General features: G+C 61.0%; 1 non-coding gene across 1 annotated transcript in view; it reads left to right on the top strand.

Moving 5' to 3' along the window:
• The first annotated feature begins 9,483 nt into the window (after positions 1 to 9,483).
• Positions 9,484 to 9,552, top strand: part of LOC122418721 (small subunit ribosomal RNA) — a 1,914-nt gene continuing 1,845 nt past the window's right edge. The window contains exon 1 of the ribosomal RNA XR_006262621.1: positions 9,484 to 9,552. This exon is cut by the window's right edge and continues 1,845 nt beyond it. This is a non-coding gene — a ribosomal RNA (small subunit ribosomal RNA).

Here is a 9,552-nt window from a genome sequence, read left to right as displayed (position 1 = left end):
GGTGTTCGAGCTGGGGATCCTCCGAAAAAGCCCCAAAACCTTTATGATTATGTCCGGAATCAATAAAGACGAAAAGGTGCGCACGGACACTGGGTTGCCCACGACCCAATCATCGGGAGATAGAGAGGGAGTTGCGAAGGGGAAAGGAGGGCTTGTCGCCGGCGCCGGCGCAGCCGCTCTGGTGGTGGGGAGTGATGCGGTGGCCGGCCAGGGTTCCCTCATGGGCCCGCCGGCTTCACCAGGGGCCAAGAGGAAAGCGCCGCCACTGTCCGACTCGGCTGGATCCTCGTCGGCGGCAGAGACTGCCACGAGCGAGCGGCCGGGTCCGGCCTCGTGGAAGAAAGTGGCCTCGAAGAGGCGGGCCGGAAAAAGGGCGGTCTATGAAGGCCGCAGCGGTGTGGTGTCGGACGGGGCGGTGTCCGACTGGTCCGCCGACATGGAGCTAAGCGACGATGCGGGCTCTCGGTCGGCGAAATCGTTCGCCATCGCCGCCGGATCGAAGAGCGTCGCCACGGGCTCCGGGGTAACGTCGGGGGCGAAGCCACCCGAGGCCAGGAAGGCGAAGTGGAAGGCGGCTCCGAAGAAGAGGGCGCCGGAGGGAGCCTCTGCGACTGGGCGTCCAGCGCGCCCCGCGCAGCGGCCGGGTGCCGCTGCAGCACCGGCCATGCCGAGAGCGGGTGTGCAGGTGCCACCGACTGCGTTTGGCGGCGGGGGGCCACCGAGGACGGTTAGCCCCGTGGAGCTGATGGCGCGTGCCGAGCAGCTGGTCGGTGAGATCAGGGCCCACGTCACGGACCCGGCGAACAAGGTGGTGAAGACCTCGGCCTCTTTCATCGGCGACAGGGTGGAGGGGATTATGTCCCTCCTCGTCGCCGTGACTGGCCGGGTCGAGAACCTGTCGGGCGAGTGCGCAGGGTTGCACTCGGCGACCGAGCTGCTGGTGCGCCAGGTGGCCGCGGGGGCAGGAAATGCCGGGCCGGGCCCGCGCCCCGTGGCTCCCGTGAACCCCGGGCGCCCGCTCACGTTTGCGCAGGCCGTGGGGGCACCGGCCCCCGGGAATGCTCAGCCGAGACCGGCGGAGGTGGCGGCGGCGCCACGCCCCCCTCGACCGCGCCCGCCGAGGCGGCCGCCACGTGCGCCCCCGGCGAACGCCGTCCTTATAAGGGCGGCGGAGGCTGGCTCCATGGGGCCCACGGCGGTCAGGGACCGCCTAAAGGCCCTCGTGAACCCAGGGGAGGCGAACATCTGCGTGACGGGTGTCAGAATTGTTCAGGGTGGGGTCCTGGTGGAGACCCGCACGCAGGAAGAGCTGCAGTTCTTCAGGTCGAGCGAGGCCATCCGCGAGGGTGGCCTGACCGTCGCTGCGCCGGAGGCACCCCGGACTAAGGTCGCGGTGGTCGCTGTACCGGCGGGCGAGACGGAGGCTGCGGTTCTGACAGCCCTCCGGGCCCAGAACGCCCCTGACCTCCCGGAGCAGGAGTTCCGCGAGTCGATCAGGGTCGCCCGGAAGATGAACGGCAGGGGGGCTGCCCCCCGGGGTTCAATGTGGGTGTTGGAGGCCGAGCCTCGGCTCGCGGCTAAGCTGGTGCGCAACGGGCGAGTCCTCCTGGGCTGGCACTCGTGCGTCGTGCGGGACTACGTCGAGGCGGACCGGTGCTTCCGGTGCCTCGGCTTTGGCCACTCGGCGGCGTCCTGCCGCAAGCGCGCGGTGACGTGCGGCTGGTGTGCCGGAGACGGCCACGTGGTCGCTGGCTGCCCGTTGAGAGCGGGGCCTCCCTGCTGTGCCAACTGCAGGGAGCACGGCCTAGGCGCTGCCCATGGCGCGCTGGACGGCACGTGCCCCCTCTACCAGGAGGAGCTCGCCCAGGAAAGGGCCGCGGTTGCCGGGGAGCGGGACCGCCCCATAGCCCCGCCAGCTGGTGAGCCGAACGCCGGAAATGGCTAGCCAGCTCCCTGAGCCGATGATTGCCGGTGGGCTGGGCGGCCCGGAGTCGCAGAGACTCCGGGTCCTCCAGTTAAACTGCCGGCGGTCCCGGGGGGTAATGGCTGAGCTCGGCCAGGCTCTCGTCGAGGGCCGCTACGCCGCCGCCCTGCTGCAAGAACCGTATCTGCGGCGGGGGGGTGTCGTCGCGGGGCTCCCGGCCTGGATGCGGGTGTTTCAGAGCGGCGACGGTAAGTCGGCCGTGGTCCTCTCGGACGCGACGCTCGACGCCTCGGTGGTGACCGTGCCTGGCGGCGAAGGGGGTGCTACGGTGTGGGTTCGCGGTGTTTTTGGTACTATGTACCTATGCTCCGTGTACTGCCGCCACGGGGCGCCGCTCGACAGCTACTTCCAGTATCTGGAATGGGTTTTTACCCAGCTGCGAGGGGCTCCCGTGATGGCAGGCATGGATGCGAACGCCGTGTCCCGCCTGTGGCACTCCAAGAACCGCATGAGAGGAGCCGAGAACGAGGCGCGGGGTGGGGAGTTCGAGAACTTCATAGTCGCTTGCGACTTGGAGGTCCTGAACGAACCGTCCCGCGAGTTCACGTTCGACGGGCCTGCGGGTAGGTCGGATGTCGACGTCACTCTGGCGAAGGGTGTTGACCGCGTGTACCGGACGAGGTGGGAAATCCTGCCGGATCTGGTGCACTCGGACCACAACGCGATTTGTGTGACCCTTCTTCGGAGAGACGGAGACGCCGATCTTCCGCTGCCTGTTTACAGGTGGCGGACCGCCGGCGTGAACTGGGGCGCTTATGGCGCCGCCTTGGGACAGGCTGCGGCGGGCGTTGACGGAGAGGCACTCGCGGCGGGCGGGCCTGTCGCCTTCGCTGAGGCGGTCACGGCCTTGATTCAAGGCGTGAACGACTCTCGGCTGGAGGCGGCGGGCACGGGGCCGCGAAAGAGATCCCGCTGGTGGTGTCGGGAGCTGACCTCGGCGAGGAGGCTCGCGAGGCGGGGCAGGGTGGCCCTGCAGCGATCGCGGAGGCGAGAGGACCCTCCAGAGGACCAGGCGGCGCTCCGGGGTGCCTATAGAGAGCTGTACCGGAGCTACCATCGCCTGGTCCTCGAAAAGAAGGAAGGGGACTGGCGAGCTTTCGTGGGCGAGGTGGGCAACGCGGATCCCTGGGGAACCGTCTATAGGATTCTCAGGGGCCGGCGGGGCCCAGTCGACATCGGCGGCGTGAGAGTCGGAGGGGCGCTTGCAACCTCATGGGAAGCAAGTGCCAGGGCGCTTTTGGAGCGCTTCTTCCCGAGGCTTCCCGAGCGGGAGCCCCGAGAGGAGGTGATCCACCCAGTGCCTGATCCTCCTGCCCCCATAACGCCGGTAGAGATGAACCTCGCCCTGAGAAGGATGAAGCCGAACAGCGCGCCTGGACCGGACGGGATCACCGTCAAGATGGTCCGGGCGCTGACTGCGTACGCCCCGAACCTGACCCTGGCCATGTACAACGGCTGCTTGGAAGCTGGAGTGTTCCCACCCCAGTGGAAAAGCGCCCGCGTCGTGGCCATTCTCAAGGGTCCCGAGAAGCCGCCTGACGAGGCTGGGTCGTATCGACCGATCAGCCTCCTTTCGGTGCTGGGCAAGCTGCTGGAGAAGATCTTGGTCCGGAGGTTGGAGGCGAGAGAGGTTCACTCCCTCTCGGACCGGCAGTTTGGCTTCAGAGCTGGAAGGAGCACCGAGGACGCGTGGCACCTGGCCATGAGGGTGGTTCAGGAGTCTCCCCAGAAATACACACTCGGAACGTTTGTGGATTTTAAGGGAGCCTTCGACCACCTGAGCTGGGACACGATCCTCGGGATCCTGGGCGCCGCCGGATGTCCCGAATGGGGTGTCTGGCGGAGCTTTTTCAGCGGCCGACAGGCGTTCATGGCTTCTCGGTTTGGTCGTGTTGAGCTGGACGTCGTTCGGGGCTGCCCTCAGGGGTCGATGTCGGGGCCTATTCTCTGGAATCTGGCCCTGGACCCCCTGTTGCGGCGGCTCCGTGACGCGGAGATCGAGGTTGTCGCTTATGCCGATGACACGCTCCTGATCTCCTCGGGGGACACACGCCGGAGCGTAGAGGCTCGAGCGACGCAGTCCCTCGAGATGGTGAGGGAGTGGGGTGTCAGTGCCACGGTCGAAATCTCTAGGGATAAGACCGTGACCATGGTGCTCAGCGGAAGTTTCGCGGGCAACAGGCACCCCAGAGTCCTCCTGGACGGGGACGCCGTGCCGTACAGGGAGGAGGTCCGGTACCTGGGGATACTCGTAGGCGAGCGGCTAACTTTTTGGCCGCACCTGCGGGAGATCCGGGGAAAGATCACCTCCCTGGTGTATCAACTGCGGCGAGTGATGCGGCAGGACTGGGGCCTCCGGCGTCGGACCATCGGGTCCTGGTACCGGGGGCTCTTCGTCCCGTGCGCGATGTACGGCGCCTCCGTTTGGGGGGGCTTCGTGAGGGCAAGAGCGACGGCGCGCGTCCTGCTCAACAGGGCCCAGCGTCCGGTCCTCCTCGCCGCGCTATCAGTATGCCGCACCGTCTCTACGGAGGCGATGACGGTGCTGATGGGGGAGCTCCCATGGGACTTGGAGGCGAAAAACTCCGAGGCGGGGTATTTCCTCCGTCAAGGAGTGCCCGTCCCGTGGACGTTCCCCGGGGCGAACGGGGAGGAGGTGCCGGGTACGAGGGCCCGGGCGTGCGAGGCCGCGTGGGCCGAATGGCGAGAGCGCTGGCGGGAATGCGAGAAGGGCGGGACGACTCGCCTCTTCATTCCCGATCCAGAAGGGCCCGCTGAGCTCCTGAGGGGGAGTTGCTTCGGCCTCCCGACGGGGTATTTGCTCACCGGACACGGGTCGCTGAACGAGTTTCTCTTTAGAAGAGGACTCCAAGCGACCCCGATGTGTCCGTGTGGCGAGGCTGAGGAGACTTCTCCTCATGTCCTGCTGGACTGCCGATTGTACGACGAGCGCAGAGACTTGGCTGCTATGGGTGTCCGGCAGGACGACGATGGTGCCTGGGAACTTCAAAGGTTCGCCAGCTCCCCCGAGAATTTCCAGGCGCTGAGGAGCTTCGCGGGCTGGGCTTTCGACAAGAGGCCCCGCGCCGGCGAAGGCGAGTAGGCAGGGACGATTCGCGGAGTTTACGCAGGGGAGGAGGCAGAAAGCCTGGTGCAAGTTGCCCGGTGCTGACTCTGCAGCCTTTCGGGTCTGGCGCACCCGCGTACCCGAGCTGGCCGACCGCTGCCTGGCTGGTTTAGAGCCTTATGCGGAGTGGGCCGAGTAGGCCCGCGAGTGTCCGACCAATGACATGCAAGATTGGTACCGCGGGGGCCGGGGAGCCCTGTGATGACCCTGTCATCGCACCCCGGCCGTAATGGAGTTGGATTCGCGGGGGCAGTGGTTAACGCGTGTGAGTTGCGCAACATCTCAACTCGGGTGCGGCCCTGCACAGGCCGTAGGGAGGTTGGAAAGTACTCCCCCCTTTTGCCAAGGGGCCGGTCCGGGCTAAACCACCGGGCAGGAATTGGTAGCTGCCTCGGTTCTGGCACGGTGCATAACGCGCGTGCAAGGATCCGGGGTGGTGCGCTGGTTGGGCGTGATCCCAACCCCACGCACTTGGGTGCCGTGTCGTATGCCGACAGGCGGAGACGGCACGTTAAATACAACAGGTCGACGTATGTCCCTATCTCCGACGACGAAGAACCATAATTTCCTTTAGATATCGTCAACGCAAGCATGAGCGAGCTACGTAAAATCTCTCGGTCGGTGGACGCCCGGTGCGGGCGTCGCACGACCGACGAAATATTTCGCCCAATTTCAAGGTACCTGGGCACGTAGCTGCGCATTTTCCTCGACGCACGCCATCGAGGGAACGAACGTCGTCGGGAGACGTAGCGAAACTCGTCACGTAGGGTCTAACGGGGAAACGAGAAATCCTCGGTCGGTGGACGCCCGGTGCGGGCGTCGCACGACCGACGAAAAAAAGTCAGCACAATTACAGAGTCTCTGGGCACAAAACCGCGATGCTTCGTCTACGTAGGCTATCGGGAGAAACGCGAATTTGGGATCGTCCGAATATCTCGAAAGTTGCGTATCTTGTGAGTTTACTCGTCGCTCTTGACGCGTGTTGCGGTCGAACGGGTAAACGGCGGGCTTGGATGCTCGCTCGAATCTTGAGTCCAATCCCACCGGATCGTCCACGTGTGCGTAACATTTGGTTTAACGAAATTCCCACTGTCCCTATCTCCGACGACGAAGAACCATAATTTCCTTTAGATATCGTCAACGCAAGCATGAGCGAGCTACGTAAAATCTCTCGGTCGGTGGACGCCCGGTGCGGGCGTCGCACGACCGACGAAATATTTCGCCCAATTTCAAGGTACCTGGGCACGTAGCTGCGCATTTTCCTCGACGCACGCCATCGAGGGAACGAACGTCGTCGGGAGACGTAGCGAAACTCGTCACGTAGGGTCTAACGGGGAAACGAGAAATCCTCGGTCGGTGGACGCCCGGTGCGGGCGTCGCACGACCGACGAAAAAAAGTCAGCACAATTACAGAGTCTCTGGGCACAAAACCGCGATGCTTCGTCTACGTAGGCTATCGGGAGAAAGGCGAATTTGGGATCGTCCGAATATCTCGAAAGTTGCGTATCTTGTGAGTTTACTCGTCGCTCTTGACGCGTGTTGCGGTCGAACGGGTAAACGGCGGGCTTGGATGCTCGCTCGAATCTTGAGTCCAATCCCACCGGATCGTCCACGTGTGCGTAACATTTGGATTAACGAAATTCCCACTGTCCCTATCTCCTAACGGGTGGGTGGTGTAGACCACATGGCACTCACCCTTAAAGCTCGCGGGGTCGTCTACGACCTTTGCGAACAGTGTCGGGTCAGCTGCAAAGCAAAGTAGCGGGCTCGCGTTCATTCGTCGATATGTGGGAGGGGGTTAGCGCTGAGCGCCCTCGACCGTGACTCGTCCGATGCATAGCATCATGGTCGTGGAGGGAGCTCCACCAACACGAGTAGACTTGTCTATCCTCACGAAAGTGAGGTGAAGGTGTGCGGAGGTCCTGTTCAGCTCGATAGGTGTGTCTGCCCGTCCCTACTCTGAGCTGCAGGATCTGTCGGTGAACGGTTTGTTGATAAGCGGGTTTCGCAGGGGAGGATCCAGGCGTCTTCGTGACCCGGTCCTTTCGGGCTTGGCGCTCCCGCGCACCCGAGCTGGCGTTGCCACCGCCTGGCTGGCTAGGAGCCTAAAGTGGAAGTAGGTCATGCTATGGCCTGCGAGTGTCTGACCAATGACATGCAAGATTGGGACCATGGGGACCGGGAAGCCCCTTCGGCGACTTCGGTCGTCGTTGCCCGGTCAGATGGGTTTGGCCTCGTGGGGGCAGTTGGTAGCGAGCGTGTGAGTTGCGCTAAAAATCAGCTCGGGAGCGGTCCCTCCTTAGGCCGTAGGGAGGTCCTAGAAAGTACTCCCCGCCTTACCAAGGCGTCTGCTCGGGCTAGCCCCCGTAAGGAAAATTGGGAGCCACGTGTGGCGCGCTGATACGGCGTATCCGGACCCCTCGCACTTGGGTGCCGTGTCGTAAGCCGACAGGCGGAGACGGCACGTTAAATACAACAGGTAGACGTATGTCCCTATCTCCTACGACGAAGAACCATAATTTCCTTTAGATATCGTCAACGCAAGCATGAGCGAGCTACGTAAAATCTCTCGGTCGGTGGACGCCCGGTGCGGGCGTCGCACGACCGACGAAAAATTTCGCCCAATTTCAAGGTACCTGGGCACGTAGCTGCGCATTTTCCTCGACGCACGCCATCGAGGGAACGAACGTCGTCGGGAGACGTAGCGAAACTCGTCACGTAGGGTCTAACGGGGAAACGAGAAATCCTCGGTCGGTGGACGCCCCGTGCGGGCGTCGCACGACCGACGAAAAAAAGTCAGCACAATTACAGAGTCTCTGGGCACAAAACCGCGATGCTTCGTCTACGTAGGCTATCGGGAGAAAGGCGAATTTGGGATCGTCCGAATATCTCGAAAGTTGCGTATCTTGTGAGTTTACTCGTCGCTCTTGACGCGTGTTGCGGTCGAACGGGTAAACGGCGGGCTTGGATGCTCGCTCGAATCTTGAGTCCAATCCCACCGGATCGTCCACGTGTGCGTAACATTTGGATTAACGAAATTCCCACTGTCCCTATCTCCGACGACGAAGAACCATAATTTCCTTTAGATATCGTCAACGCAAGCATGAGCGAGCTACGTAAAATCTCTCGGTCGGTGGACGCCCGGTGCGGGCGTCGCACGACCGACGAAATATTTCGCCCAATTTCAAGGTACCTGGGCACGTAGCTGCGCATTTTCCTCGACGCACGCCATCGAGGGAACGAACGTCGTCGGGAGACGTAGCGAAACTCGTCTCGTAGGGTCTAACGGGGAAACGAGAAATCCTCGGTCGGTGGACGCCCCGTGCGGGCGTCGCACGACCGACGAAAAAATGTTTCATTTTCTCAGAATATTATCTTCGATAACTCCAACAGCTCTGCTAATGTATATTTTTGTACCCATTCGTCGTGCTTCGTCAAACGCGGACAGAAGCGAGCATAATCATTACAAATCTATTTATATCTGTCTTCCCCATGTATATTGATTTCAAGTTCTTCATTTCGATATTGTTGAATTATTATATTGTTCATATTGACAAAACGTAGATTAAAAATTGTCAAACTGTCCGAAGAACTTTGTTAACTCATCCTCCCTGCTCGTCAAGAGTGGAGCTTCGAGTTTTTCCCCCTTTACCGCCATGCTTAAGACCGCTCGGCTGCAGGCCAAGTTACGGCGCCCTCGTACTAGTATCAGAGAGTAAAAGGTCGTCGTCGTCGTCGTCGACGACGACGAGTACAAAGTCAATGAGTTTTGTACTATGGGTATGTTTTCGTAAACATTTCTCCATGCCTTATACTGGATGCTATTAAATTTTTTTGTTTTCTCTCGTTCGGAGTGAAAAATATTTCGAAAAATTCGCCCAACGCAGCATGACCACGGGTCGGTGTCTATGACCGAATGGCCCTTTACGTGGTCGACGCCATAGGCGGTTTTAAACGAAAAATACGCGTTCTTCGTGAACGCAAATTTTACCGAGCATCGACTCACCCGTTACCGGGCGAGAACACACAACGAGAAACGTATGTTTCATACGATAGTGTCTCTGACGGGGGAAACAAAGTTTTTTCCGAGGCACTTCGAGTCGCTTTGTGAATGAATATTCCTAGCGTCGAGTATCTAAAAGTTGAGAGTGTTTGAAACGTAGCCGAATGCGGGTTAGCATTTTCATGATTGATTTTGTAATCCGTGGAAACTCTCTTATACGAGCGGGTTTCCGAAATAACAATACGGAAAGACAAGAGTGTTTGTCTTAAGAAAAGTAAAAGGGTCGTGATTCGCTGTTAATGCGGCGGATCGCACTCTACGAGAGCTCTCTCCGAGCTCATGGGCGTATTTGTATACGTTACACGAAGCTCCCTGGTTGATCCTGCCAGTAGTCATATGCTTGTCTCAAAGATTAAGCCATGCATGTCTCAGTACATG

Source organism: Venturia canescens, unplaced genomic scaffold, assembly GCF_019457755.1.
Source record: "Venturia canescens isolate UGA unplaced genomic scaffold, ASM1945775v1 PGA_scaffold_39__1_contigs__length_154694, whole genome shotgun sequence".
NCBI lineage: Eukaryota > Metazoa > Arthropoda > Insecta > Hymenoptera > Ichneumonidae > Venturia > Venturia canescens.
The sequence above is the reverse complement of the archived record's forward strand: the minus strand, read 5'-3'. Positions and strand labels throughout refer to the sequence as shown.